The sequence below is a fragment of the Orcinus orca genome, chromosome 1 (genome assembly GCF_937001465.1).
Source record: "Orcinus orca chromosome 1, mOrcOrc1.1, whole genome shotgun sequence".
Taxonomy (NCBI): domain Eukaryota; kingdom Metazoa; phylum Chordata; class Mammalia; order Artiodactyla; family Delphinidae; genus Orcinus; species Orcinus orca.
The window spans coordinates 53,130,408-53,145,271 of NC_064559.1; the positions used below are offsets into that span (position 1 = coordinate 53,130,408).

At 39.3% G+C, this 14,864-nt stretch overlaps 1 long non-coding RNA gene across 1 annotated transcript; it reads left to right on the forward strand.

Moving 5' to 3' along the window:
• The first annotated feature begins 6,646 nt into the window (after window positions 1-6,646).
• LOC125965656 (uncharacterized) lies at window positions 6,647-9,263 on the forward strand. Its single transcript, XR_007479845.1, has 3 exons — window positions 6,647-6,820; window positions 7,094-7,143; window positions 9,206-9,263. It is a non-coding gene; the product is annotated as an uncharacterized LOC125965656 (long non-coding RNA).
• The last annotated feature ends 5,601 nt before the right edge of the window (window positions 9,264-14,864 follow it).

The following is a 14,864-nucleotide window of genomic DNA, read 5'->3' on the forward strand; positions in this document are numbered from 1 at the left end:
ATGTGTTTGTATTTTTTAAAGATCTTTTCCTGTAATTGATATCTAGTCTCATAGCGTTGTGGTTGGAAAAGATACTTGATAAAATTTCAATTTTCTTAAATTTTCCAAGGCTTGATTTGTGACCCAAGATATTATCTATCCTGGAGAATGCTCCATGAGCACTTGAGAAAAATGTATATTCTGTTGTTTTTGGATGGAATGTCCTATTAATATCAATTAAGTCCATCTTGTTTAATGTATCCTTTAAAGCTTGTGTTTCCTTATTTATTTTCATTTTCGATGATCTGTCCATTGGTGAAAGTGGGGTGTTAAAGTCCCCTACTATGAATGTGTTACTGTCGATTTCCCCTTTTATGGCTGTTAGTATTTGCCTTATGTATTGTGGTGCTCTTATGTTGGGTGCATAAATATTTACAATTGTTATATCTTCTTCCTGGATCGATCCCTTGATCATTATGTAGTGTCTTTCTTTGTCTCTTCTAATAGTCTTTATTGTAAAGTCTATTTTGTCTGATATGAAAATTGCTACTCCAGCTTTCTTTTGGTTTCCATTTGCATGGAATATCTTTTTCCATCCCCTCACTTTCAGTCTGCATGTGTCCCTAGGTCTGAAGTGGTTCTCTTGTCGACAGCATATATATGGGTCTTGTTTTTGTATCCATTCAGCCAGTCTGTGACTTTTGGTGGGAGCATTTAATCCATTTACATTTAAGGTAATTATCGATATGTATGTTCCTATTCCCATTTTCTTAATTGTTTTGGGTTTGTTATTATAGGTCTTTTCCTTCTCTTGTGTTTCTTGTCTAGAGAAGATCCTTTAGCATTTGTTGTAAAGCTGGTTTGGTAGTGCTGAACTCTCTCAGCTTTTGCTTGTCTGTAAAGGTTTTAATTTCTCCATCAAATCTAAATGAGATCCTTGCTGGGTAGAGTAATCTTGGTTGCAGATTGTTCTCCTTCATCACTTTAAATATGTCCTGCCACTCCCTTCTGGCTTGCAGAGTTTCTGCTGAAAGATCAGCTGTTAACCTTATGGGCATTCACTTGTGTTTTATTTGTTGTTTTTCCCTGCTGCTTTTAATATGTTTTCTTTGTATTTAATTTTTGACAGTTTGATTAATATGTGTCTTGGCGTGTTCCTCCATGGATTTATCCTGTATGGGACTCTCTGTGCTTCCTGGACTTGATTAACTATTTCCTTTCCCATATTAGGGAAGTTTTTAACTATAATCTCTTCAAATATTTTCTCAGTCCCTTTCTTTTTCTCTTCTTCTTCTGGAAACCCTATAATTCGAATGTTGGTGCACTTAATGTTGTCCCAGAGGTCTCTGAGACTGTCCTCAGTTCTTTTCATTCTTTTTTCTTTATTCTGCTCTGCAGTAGTTATTTCCACTATTTTATCTTCCAGGTCACTTATCCGTTCTTCTGCCTCAGTTATTCTGTTATTGATTCCTTCTAGAGTATTTTTAATTTCACTTATTGTGTTGTTCATCGTTGCTTGTTTCATCTTCAGTTCTTCTAGGTCCTTGTTAAATGTTTCTTGCATTTTCTCTTCTATTTCTAAGATTTTGGATCATCTTTACTATCATTAGTCTGAATTATTTTTCAGGTAGACTGCCTATTTCCTCTTCATTTGTTAGGTCTGGTGAGATTTTATCTTGCTCCTTCATCTGCTGTGTGTTTTTCTGTCTTCTCATTTTGCTTACCTTACTGTGTTTGGGGTCTCCTTTTTGCAGGCTGCATGTTCGTAGTTCTCTTTGTTTCTTGGGTCTGTCTGCAGTTGCTAGAGTTGGTTCAGTGGGTTGTGTAAGCTTCCTGGTGGAGGGGACTAGTGCCTGTGTTCTGGTGGATGAGGCTGCATCTTGTCTTTCTGGTGGGCAGGTCCACGTCTGGTGGTGTGTTTTGGGGTGTCTGCGGACTTATTATGATTTTAGGCAGCCTCTCCGCTAATGGGTGGGGTTGTGTTCCTGTCTTGCTAGTTGTTTGGCATAGGGTGTCCAGCACTGTAGCTTGCTGGTCGTTGAGTGAAGCTGGGTGCTGGTGTTGAGATGGAGATCTCTGGGAGATTTTCGCTGTATGATATTACGTGGAGCTGGGAGGTCTCTTGTGGACCAGTGTCCTGAAGTTGTCTCTCCCACCTCAGAGGCACAGCACTGAGTCCTGGCTGGAGCACCAAGAGCCTTTCATCCACATGTGTCAGAATAAAAGGGAGAAAAAGAAGAAAGAAAAAGAAAGAAAGAAAGAAAGAAAGAAAGAAGATAAAATATAATTAGGTAAAATATAATAAAGTTATTAAAATAGAAAAATAATTATTAAGGAAAAAAAATTTTTTAAAGTAAAATAAAAATGGACAGATAGACCCCTAGGACAAATGGTGAAAGCAAAGCTATACAGACAAAATCTCACACAGAAGCATCACATACACACTTACAAAAAGAGGAAAAGGGGAAAAAATAATAAATCTTGCTCTCAAAGTCTACCTCCTCAATTTGGGATGATTTGTTGTCTATTCAGGTATTCCACAGATGCAGGGTACATCAAGTTGATTGTGGAGATTTATTCCGCTGTTCCTGTGGCTGCTGGGAGAGATTTCCCTTTCCCTTCTTTGTTCGCACAGCTCCTGGGGTTCAGCTTTGGATTTGGTCCCACCTCTGCGTGTAGGTCGCCGGAGGGCATCTTTTCTTTGCTCAAACAGGGCGGGGTTAAAGGAGCCGCTGATTCGGGGCCTCTGGCTCACTCAGGCTGGGAGGAGGGAGGGGTATGGAGTGCAGGGCGAGCGTGCGGCGGCAGAGGCCAGCGTGACGTTGCACCAGCCTGAGGCGCGCCGTGCTTTCTCCCTGCGAAGTTGTCCCTGGATCACGGGTCCCGGGCAGTGGTGGGCGGCACAGGCTCCCGGGAGGGGAGGTGGGGATAGTGACCTGTGCTTGCACACAGGCTTCTTGGTGGCGGCAGCAGCAGCCTTAGCGTCTCATGCCCGTCTCTGGGGTCCGCGCTGTTAGCCGTGGCTCGCGCCCGTCTCTGGAGCTCCTTTAAGCAGCGCTCTTAATCCCCTCTCCTCGCGCACCAGGATACAAAGAGGGAAGAAAAAGTCTCTTGCCTCTTCGGCAGGTCCAGACTTTTTCCCAGACTCCCTCCCAGCTAGTCGTGGTGCACTAGCCCCTTCAGGCTGTGTTCATGCCGCCAGTCCTCTCCCTGCGCTCTGACCAAAGCCCAAGCCTCAGCTCCCATCGCCCCCTCCCTGGCGGGTGAGCAGACAAGCCTCTCGTGCTGGTGAGTGCTGATTGGCACCAGTCCTCCATGCGGGAATCTCTCCGCTTTGCCCTCCGCACCCCTGTTGCTGTGCTCTCCAACGTGGCCCCAAAGCTCCCCCCTCCACCACCCGCAGTCTCCACCCACGAAGGGGCTTCTAGTGTGTGGAAACCTTTCCTCCTTCACGGCTCCCTCCCACTGGTGCAGGTCCCGTCCCTATTGTTTTGTCTCTGTTTATTCTTTTTTCTTTTGCCCTACCCAGGTACGTGGGGAGTTTCTTGCCTTTTGGGAGGTCTGAGGTCTTCTGCCAGCGTTCAGTAGGTGTTCTGTAGGAGTTGTTCCACGTGTAGATGTATTTCTGATGTATCTGTGGGGAGGAAGGTGATCTCCGCTTCTCACTCTTCTGCCATCTTCCCCCTCTCTCTCGCTGTTGCTAAGTCCTGTTTGCTAGTATTTTGTTGAGGATTTTTGCATCTATATTCATCAGTAATATTCTTCTGTAATTTTCTTTTTTTGTATTATCTTTGTCTGGTTTTGGTATTAGGGTGATGGTGGCATCATAGAATGAGTTTGGGAGTGTTCCTTCCTCTGCAATTTTTTGGAAGAGTTTGAGAAGGATGGGTGTTAGCTCTTCTCTAAATGTTTGATAGAATTCACCTGTGAAGCCATCTGGTCCTGGGCTTTTGTTTGTTGGAAGATTTTTAATCCACTTTTCAATTTCATTACTTGTGATTTGTCTGTTCATATTTTCTATTTCTTCCTGGTTCAGTCTTGGAAGGTTATACCATTCTAAGAATTTGTCCATTTCTTCCAGGTTGTCCATTTTATTGGCATAGAGTTGCTTGTAGTAGTCTCTTATGATGCTCTGTATTTCTGTGGTGTCTGTTTTACATTCTCCTTTTTCATTTCTAATTTTATTGATTTGAGTCCTTTCCCTCAAGACTTGATGAGTCTGGCTAAATGTTTATCAATTTTCTTTATCTTCTTATAGAACCAGTCTTTTGTTTTATTGACCTTTGCTCTTGTTTTCTTTGTTTCTGTTTTATTTATTTCTGCTCTGCTCTTTATGATTTCTTTTCTTCTACTAACTTTGGGTTTTGTTTGTTCTTCTTTCTCTAGTTCCTTTAGGTGTAAGCTTTGATTTTTTAGTTGAGATTTTTCTTATTTCTTGAGGTTGGATTGTATTGCTATAAACTTCCCTCTTAGAGTTGCTTTTGCTGCATCCCATAGGTGTTGGATTGTTGTGTTTTCATTGTCATTTTTCTCTAGGTATTTTTTGATTTCCTCTTTGATTCCTTCCATGATATCTTTGTTATTTAATAATATATTGTTTAGCCTCCATGTGTTTGTGTTTCTTTACATTTTTCTCTGTAATTGATTTCTAATCTCATAGCGTTGTGGTCGGAAAAGATGCTTTATATGATTTCAGGTTTCTTAAATTTACTAAGGCTTGGTTTTTGACCAAGGATGTGATCTACCCTGGAGAATGTTCCATGTGCACTTGAGAAGAAAGTAGAATCTGTTTTTGGTTGGAATATCCTATAAATATCAATTAAATCTGTCTGTTGTGTCATTTAAAGCTTGTGTTTCCTTATTAATTTTCTGTTTGGATGATCTGTCCATTGGTGTAAGTGAGGTGTTAAAAGTCCCCCCCCATTATTGTGTTACTGTCATTACAATACATTACAATACAATACATTACAATACATACAGGATCCATTCTGAAGAATGAAGCTGCCATGAACTGAGCTGGGGAAGCCCAAGAGAGGAGGTTGAGGGAATATTAAAATTCAGATATCTCTTAGATATCTCGCTGGAGATTGTGAGCAGGTAGTCTGGTGCTCAGTGGGGAGGTGTGGGCTGGAGATGCAAACTGAGGAGTTGTCAGCATGTCCATAGTGTTTAAAGCTAGGAAACTAAGTGAGGTCACCCAGAATACAAAGGTAGGTCAAGAAAAGAGAACCAAGTACTTGAGCTATGAGATTCATTTAGAGTCACGCTTGAGTTCTCAACTCTGACAATCCCTGAAGGAAAGAAAGAGGTTGAACGTCTCTTTTCCCAATTTATTTGACTGTGGAGCACACTTTCCCCCTGTGTACCTGTGGAATTTCCTCTTTTATAGATCTTAGTATTTGCCTTATGTATTGAGGTGCTCCTATGTTGGGTGCATATATATTTATAATTGTTATATGTTCTTCTTGGATTGATCCCTTGATGATTATGTAGTGTCCATCCTTGTCTTTTGTAACATTCTTTATTTTAAAGTCTATCTTATCTGATATGAGTATTGCTACTGCAACTTTCTTGATTTCCACTTGCATGGAATATCTTTTTCCATCCCCTCACTTTCAGTCTGTATGTGTCCCTAGGTCTGAAGTGGGTCTCTTGTAGACAGCATATATATGGGTCTTGTTTTTGTATCCATTCAGAGGGCCTGTGTCTTTTGGTTGGAGTATTTAATCCATTCACGTTTAAGGTAATTATCGATGTGTATGTTCCTATTACCAGTTTCTTAATTGTTATGGGTTTGTTTTTGTAGGTCTTTTTCTTCTTTTGTGTTTCCCACTTAGAGAAGTTCCTTTAGCATTTGTTGTAGAGCTGGTTTGGTGCTGCTGAATTCTCTTAGCTTTTGCTTGTCTGTAAAGTTTTTAATTTCTCTGTGAAATCTGAATCAGATCCTTTCCAGGTAGAGTAATCTTGGTTGTAGGTTCTTCCGTTTCATCACTTTAAATATATCATGCCACTCCCTTCTGGCTTGTAGAGTTTCTGCTGAGAAATCAGCTGTTAACCTTATGGGAGTTCCTTTGTATGTTATTTGTCATTTTTCCCTTATTGCTTTTAATAATTTTTCTTTGTCTTTAATTTTTGTCAATTTGAGTACTATGTGTCTTGCTGTGTTTCTCCTTGGGTTTATTCTGCCTGTGACTCTGTGTGCTTCCTGGACTTGGGTGGCTATTTCATTTCCCATGTTAGGGAAGTTTTCGACTATAATCCCTTCAAATATTTTCTCAGGCCCTTTCTCTCTCTCTTCTCCTTCTGGGACCCGTATACTGCAAATGTTGGTGCATTTAATGTTGTCCCAGAGGTCTCTTAGGCTGTCCTAGTTCCTTTTCATTCTCTTTTGTTTATTCTGTTCCATGGGAGTGAGTTCCACCATTCTGTCTTCCAGGTCACTTATCCATTCTTCTGCCTCAGTTATTCTGCTATTAATTCCTTCTAGTGTATTTTTCATTTCCATCATTGTATTGTTCATCTCTGTTTGTTCTTTAATTCTTCTAGGTGTTCTTTAATTCTTTCAGGTCTTTGTTAAAGATTTCTTGCATCTTTTCAATCTTTGCCTTCATTCTTTTTCCATGGTCCTGGACCATCTTCTCTATTTTTATTCTGAATTCTTTTTCTGGAAGGTTGCCTATTTCCACTTCATTTAGTTGTTTTTCTGGGGTTTTATCTTGTTCATTCACCTGGTACATAGTCCCCTGCCTTTTCATTTTGTCTATATTTCTGTTAATGTGCTTTTCCTTCCATAGGATGCAGGATTCTGGTTCTTCTTGTTTCTGCTGGCTGCCCTCTGGTGGTGAGTCTAAGAGGCTTGTGCAAGCTTCCTGATGGGAGGGACTGGCAGTGGGTAGAACTGGGTGTTGCTCTAGTGGGCTGAACTCAGTAAAACTTTAATTTGCTTGTCTGCTGATGGGTGGGGTTGAGTTCCCTCCCTGTTGGTTGTTTGGCCTGAAGTGGCCCAGAACTGGAGGCTACAAACTCTTTGGTGGGGTTAATGGTGGACTCTTGGAGGGCTCATGCCAGGGAGTACTTCCAAGAACTTCTGCTGCCAGTGTCCTTGTCCCCACAGTGAGCCACAGCCACCCCCTGCCTCTGCAGGAGCCCCTCCAACACTAGCAGGTAAGTCTGGCTCAGTCTCCCATGCAGTCACTGCTCCTTCTCCTGGGTCCTAATGCTCACACTACTTTGTGTGTGCCCTCCAAGAGTGGAGTCTCTGTTTTCCCCAGTCCTGTCAAAGTCCTGCAATCAAATCCCGTTAGCCTTCAAAATCTGATTCTCTAAGAATTCCTCCTCCCATTGCTGGACCCCCAGGATGGAAGCCTGACGTGAGGTTCAGAACCTTCACTCCAGTGCATGGACTTCTGTGGTATAAGTGTTCTCCAGTTTGTGAGTCACCCACCCAGCAGTTATGGGATTTGCTTTTATTGTGATTGCACCCCTCCTACCATCTCTTTGTGGCTTCTCCTTTGTCTTTGGATGTGGGGTACCTTTTTTAGTGACTTCCAGTGTCTTCCTGTCGATGATTGTTCAGCATTTAATTGTGATTCTGGTACTCTCACAAGAGCGAGTCCACAGCAGGGTTTTGAGGAAAGGGGTGCTGTGACCTGTTAAAGTAAATGTAGCACTCAACCTAGGTGTTGGGTTGAGAATAGACAACATCGGGGAAGGACAGGAGCAGGGACACCAGTTAGGTGGCCCTTTAAATAATTCAGGTGAGGGATGATGGTGGCCTGGATCAGGGTGGTGGGTTGGGGTTATGAGAAGTGGTCAAATTCTGAATATATTTTGGATGTAGAGCTGATTTGAATTTGCTGATGGACTAAATATGGGATGTGGGAGAAATAGAGGAATCATGAATGGCATTAAGATTTTTGTCCTGAGTAACCTGAAGAATGAAGTTGCCATGAACTGAGCTGAGGAAGCCCAAGGGAGGAGGTTGAGGGAATATTAAAATTCAGATATCTCTTAGATATCTCGCTGGAGATTGTGAGCAGGCAGTCTGGTGCTCAGTGGGGAAGTGTGGGCTGGAGATGCAAACTGAGGAGTTGTCAGCATGTCCATAGTGTTTAAAGCTAGGAAACTAAGTGAGGTCACCCAGAATATAACGGTAGGTCAAGAAAAGAGAACCAAGTACTTGAGCTATGAGATTCATTTAGAGTCACGCTTGAGTTCTCAACTCTGACAATCCCTGAAGGAAAGAAAGAGGTTGAACATCTCTTTTCCCAATTTATTTGACTGTGGAGCACACTTTCCCCCTGTGTACCTGTAGAATTGCTGTTCTATTGAATAGATTTTTGAGAAGGCCATGTTAGGCTTGGGAGGTAGCCTAGGGCCCTAAGGAGAGGAACTTTCCATGTTCTGCTAAGGAATTTGGACTTTATCTCCTAGGTGGTGGGAGGGCCACTGATGGGTTTTAAGAGAAGTAACGGGATGGTATATTTTTGTGGCAGTGTGGAAGGTGGTTTTGGCGGTGGGGGGGGGGAGTCTGAAGGAAGAAGACAAGTGAATAGGTGATTGAAGTAGCCTAGGTGAAAGATGATAAAGCCCTGAATATAGCAATTGGGAATGGAGAGAGAGAATCAGATGAAATGGGTATTTAGGAAGTTTAGAATCCATAAGATTTGAAGACCTGTCAGACATAGTAGGTGATGAAAAAGATTCTATGATAACCCTGAGGGTTCTGGCTTGGATAGGATTTTCTATAATTACCTGTATCCCTTAGGAGAGGTCTATCAATGCAAGCTACAAACCAGTACTTCATGTAATTAACTTTTACTTTTAACATGGTTCAAGTTATATTTTATTTTACAATGAAAAATGGGAATCGATTTAATGTTCAGACAATGCTGCCTGTCATTCATAAAGTCATATTACTTTTTCGTTAATACAAAAACATTTAAAATGGTACTTAATAGAGTGAGTGTGATGAACTGTTTGAATGTACATTGGAGCATGGTGGTGCTTTCTTTCTAACATTAATAGTTATATTTTGGGATTGGTGTGTTCTAATCTTTTGTATGCATAATACAGCTTGTAAAAGAGAGCAGATTATACTGACTAGAAAAACGTTCCTAGGGGGTTAAGTTAAGGACCTTGGATATATGCCTGGGCCCTGTTTTCCAACACTGTTAGAAAGTGGGAGACATTCCAGTATTGCTTATTTTGATTGTTCTATGTTCAGAATGGTGGCTGACAAATGCTGGCATTCCTCTGGCTACTCCATGGACACTGGAAAGAAGGGATGCTTCTTTAGTGTAGTGATGGTATGTCCATAGCCTTTTACCTTTTCAAATAACCTCTTGCCTGCAGTGGTAGCATGTCCCAAATAGCTTAGGTTCTAAAAACTGAATTGAGAAGCAGAACCAAGTTGTTTAGGGTTATGCAAATGATGCATAATGTCGTAACTTGACTACTAATGAAGAAAGACTTTCAGTTTGACATATAATTAATTCTTAAGAAAATAAATGAAGATTTTGGGGGTAGTAAATATTGGTTCTGTTCACAGGTATTTCTGGTTTTCTTCCCTCTAGGCACATGTAGGATTGAATCTCCTGATCTGTGTTATAGAAGACTGGCCATGTGACTGACTTCAGCCAATGAAATGTAAGTGGAAATGATGTGCATTACCTCTGGATAAGAGTCAGTAAGAGCTAGTGTATAAGTTGCTACATATCCTTTCCCTTGTCATGGTGCCCAGTGATGCTTCAGATGATGGAGGCTCTTAGTTTTTGTTCCTGACTGAGGCAATGTGGGGATGAGTCCTTAGAGGATTTGTAAGCTTTATTATTATTTTTTAATTTTTAATATTAATTTTATTTATTTTTTATACAGCAGGTTCTAATTAGTTATCCATTTTATACATATTAGTGTATACATGTCAATAAAAATCTCCCAATTCATCATACCACCCCCAACCCCACCCCCCACTGCCACTTTCCCCCCTTGGTGTCCATACACTTTTTCTCTACATCTGTGTCTTTATTTCTGCCCTGCAAACCGGTTCATCTGTACCATTTTTCTAGGTTCGACATATATGCATTAATATATTAGTTTTCCTCTTTCTGACTTACTTCACTCTGTATGACAGTTCCTAGGTCCCTCCACATCTCTACAAATGACCCAATTTGGTTCCTTTTTATGGCTGAGTAATATTCCATTTTATGTATGTACCACATCTTCTTTATCCATTCATCTGTCGATGGGCATTTAGGTTGCTTCCATGACCTGGCTATTGTAAATAGTGCTGCAATGAACATTGGGGTGCATGTGTCTTTTTGAATTATGGTTTTCTCTGGGTATATGCCCAGTAGTGGGATTGCTGGGTCATATGGTAATTCTATTTTTAGTTTTTTAAGGAACCTCCATACTGTTCTCCACAGTGGCTGTATCAATTTACATTCCCACCAACAGTGCAAGAGGGTTCCCATTTCTCCACACCCTCTCCAGCATTTGTTTTTGTAGATTTTTGATGATGCCCATTCTAACTGATGTGAGGTGGTACCTAGTTGCCATTTTGATTTGAATTTCTCTAGCAATTAGTGATGTTGAGCAGCTTTTCATGTGCCTCTTGGCCATCTGTATGTCTTCTTTGGAGAAATGTCTATTTAGGTCTTCTGCCCATTTTTGGATTGGGTTGTTTGTTTTTTTAATATTGAGCTGCATGAGTTGTTTATATATTTTGGAGACTAATCCTTTGTCCGTTGATTCATTTGCAAATATTTTCTCCCATTTTGAGGGTGGTCTTTTCGTCTTGTTTGTAGATTCCTTTGATTTGCAAAGGCTTTTAAGTTTCATTAGGTCCCATTTGTTTATTTTTGTTTTTATTTCCATTACTCTAGGAGATGGATCAAAAAAGATCTTGCTGTGATTTATGTCAAAGAGTGTTCTTCCTATGTTATCCTCTGAGAGTTTTATGGTGTCTGGTCTTACATTTAGGTCTCTAATCCATTTTGAGTTTATTTTTGTGTATGGTGTTAAGGAGTGTTCTAATTTCATTCTTTTACATGTAGCTGTCCAGTTTTCCCAGCACCACTTATTGAAGAGACTGTCTTTTCTCCACTGTATATCCTTGCCTCCTTTGTCATAGATTAGTTGACCATAGATGCGTGGGTTTACCTCTGGGCTTTTGTTCCTGTTACATTGATCTATATTTCTGTTTTTGTGCTAGTACCATATTGTCTTGATTACTTTGTAGTGTAGTCTGAAGTCAGGAAGTTTGTTTCCTCCAGCTCCGTTTTTTTCCCTCAAGACTGTTTTGGCTATTCAGGGTCCTTTGTGTCTCCATACAAATTTTAAGATTTTTTTGTTCTAGTTCTGTAAAAAATGCCATTGGTAATTTGATAGGGATTGCATTGAATCTGTAGATTGCTTTGGGTAGTATAGTCATTTTCACAGTATTGATTCTTCTAATCCAAGAACATGGTATATCTCTCCATCTGTTTATATCATTACTTTCTTTCATCAGTGTCTTATAGTTTTCTGTATACAGGTCTTTTTTCCCCCTAGGTAGGTTTATACCTAGATATTTTATTCTTTTTGTTGCAATGGTAAATGGGAGTGTTTCCTTAATTTTTCCTTCAGATTTTTCATCATTAGTGTATAGGACTGCAAGAGATTTCTTTGCATTAATTTTGTATCCTGCAACTTTACCAGATTCATTGATTACCTCTAGTAGTTTTCTGGTGGCATCTTGAGGATTCTCTATGTGTAAGTATCATGTCATCTGCAAACAGTGACAGTTTTACTTCTTCTTTTCCAATTTGTATTCCTTTTATTTCTTCTTCTTCTCTGATTGTTGGGACTAGGACTTCCAAAAGTATGTTGAATAATAGTGGCAAGAGGGGACATCCTTGTCTTGTTCCTGATCTTAGAGAAAATGCTTTCAGTTTACCACCATTGAGAATGATGTTTGCTGTGGGTTTGTTGTATATGGCCTTTATTATGTTGAGGCAGTTCCCTCTATGCCCACTTTCTGGAGAGGTTTTATCAAAAATGGGTGTTGAAATTTGTCAAAATCTTTTTCTGCATCTATTGAGATGATCATATGATTTTTATTCTTCAATTTGTTAATATGGTGTATCACATTGATTGATTTGAGTATATTGAAGAATCCTTGCATCCCTGGGATAAATCCCACTTGATCATGGTGTATGATCCTTTTAATGTGTTGTTGGATTCTGCTTGCTAGTATTTTGTTGAGGATTGTTACATCTGTATTCATCAGTAATATTGGTCTGTAATTTTCTCTTTATTTAGTATGTTTGTCTGGTTTTGGTATCAGGGCGACGGTAGCCTCATAGATGAGTTTGGGAGTGTTCCTTCCTCTGCAATTTTTTGGACGAGTTTGAGAAGAATGAGTGTTAGCTCTTCTCTAAATGTTTGCTAAATTTTACCTGTGAAGCCATCTGGTCCTGGACTTTTGTTTGTTGTAAGATTTTTAGTTATGGTTTCAATTTCATTACTTGTGACAGGTCTGTTTATATTTTCTAAGTCTTCCTGGTTTAGTCTTGGAAAATTGTACCTTTCCAAGAATTTGTCCATTTCTTCATGTCTGTCCATTTTATTGGCATAGAGTTGCTTGCTGTAGTCTCTTATGATGCTTGTATTTCTGCAGTGTCTGTTGTAACTTGTCCATTTTCATTTCTAATTTTATTGATTTTAATCCTCTCCCTCTTTTTCTTGATGAGTCTGGCTAATGGTTTATCAATTTTGTTTATCTTCTCAAAGAACCAGCTTTTAGTTTTATTGATCTTTGCTATTGTTTTCTTTGTTTCTAGTTCATTTATTTCTGCTCTGATCTTTATGATTTCTTTCCTTCTACTAACTTTAGGTTTTGTTTGTTCTTCTTTCTGTAGTTCCTTTAGGTGTAAGTTTAGATTGTTTATTTGAGATTTTTCTTGTTTCTAGAGGTAGGCTTGTATTGCTATAAACTTCCCTTTTAGAACCGTTTTGCTGCATCCCATAGTTTTTGGATCATCGTGTTTCCATTGTCATTTGTCTCTAGGTATTTTTTGATTTCCTTTTTGATTTCTTCCGTGATATCTTTGTTATTTAGTAATATATTGTTTAGCCTCCATGTGTTTGTGTTTTTTTACATTTTTTCCTATAATTTTTTTCTAATCTCATAGTGTTGTGGTCAGAAAAGATGCTTTATATGATTTCAGGTTTCTTAAATTTACCAAGGCTTGATTTGTGACCCAAGATGTGATCTGTCCTGGAGAATGTTCCAGGTGCACTTGAGAAGAAAGTGCAATCAGCTGTTTTGGGGTAGAATGTCTTCTAAATATCAATTAAATCTGTCTATTGTGTCATTTAAAGCTTGTGTTTCCTTATTAATTTTCTGTTTGGATGATCTGTCCACTGGTGTACGTGAGGTGTTAAAGTCCCCCACTATTATTTTGTTACTGCTTATTTCCTCTTTTATAGTTGTTAGCATTTGCCTTATGTATTGATGTGCTCCTATGTTGGGTACATATATATTTATAATTGTTATATCTTTTTCTTGGATTGATCCCTTGATCAGTATGTAGTGTCCTTCTTTGTCTCTTGTAATAGTCTCTATTTTAAAGTCTATTTTGTCTGATATGAGAATTGCTATTCCAGCTTTCTTTTGGTTTCCATTTGCATGGAATATCTTTTTACATCCCCTCATTTTTCGTCTGTATGCGTCCCTAGGTCTGATGTGGGTCTCTTGTAGCCAGCATATATACACGTCTTGTTTTTGTATCCATTCAGCCATTCTATGTCTTTTGGTTGGAGCATTTAATCCATTTACATTCAAGGTAGTTATCAATGTGTGTGTTCCTATTACCATTTTCTTAATTGTTTTGGGTTTGTTTTTGTAGGTCCTTTCCTCTTTTGTGTTTCCCACTTAGAGAAGTTCCTTTAGCATTTGTAGTAGAGCTGGTTTGGTGGTGCTGAATTATCTTAGCTTTTGCTTGTCTGTAAAGTTTTTAATTTCTCTGTTGAATATGAATGAGATCCTTGCTGGGTAGAGTAATCTTTGTTGTAGGTTTTTCCCTTTCATCACTTTAAATATGTCCTGCCACTCCCTTCTGGCTTGCAGAGTTTTTGCTGAAAGATCAGCTGTTAACCTTATGGGGATTCCCTTGTATGTTATTTGTTGTTTTTCCTTGCTGCTTTTAATATTTTTTCTTTGTATTAAATTTTTGATAGTTTTTTTTAATATGTGTCTTGGTGTGTTTCTCCTTGGATTTATCCTGTATGTGGCTCTCTGCACTTCCTGGACTTGATTGACTCTTTCTTTTCCCATATTAGGGAAGTTTTCAACTATAATCTCTTCAAATATTTTCTCAGTCCCTTTCTTTTTCTCTTCTTCTTCTGAGACCCCTATAATTCAAATGTTGGTGCATTTAATGTTGTCCCAGAGGTCTCTGAGACTGTCCTCAATTTGTTTCATTCTTTTTTCTTTATTCTGCCCTGCGGTAGTTATTTGCACCATTTTATCTTCCAGTCCACTTATCCGTTTTTCTATCTCAGTTAGTATGCTATTGATTCCTTCTAGAGAATTTTAAATTTCATTTAGTGTGTTGTTCATCATTGTTTGTGTGCTCTTTAGTTCTTCTAGGTCCTTGTTAAACGTTTCTTGTATTTTCTCCATTCTATTTCCAAGATTTTGGATCATCTTTACTATCATTACTCTGAATTCTTTTTCAGGTAGACTGCTATTTCCTCTTCATTTGTTTGGTCTGGTCGGTTTTTACCTTGCTCCTTCTTCTGCTGTGTGTTTCTCTGTCTTCTCATTTTGCTTAACTTTCTGTGTTTGGGGTCTCCTTTTCACAGGCTGCAGGTTCATAGTTCCCATTGTTTTTGGTGTCTGC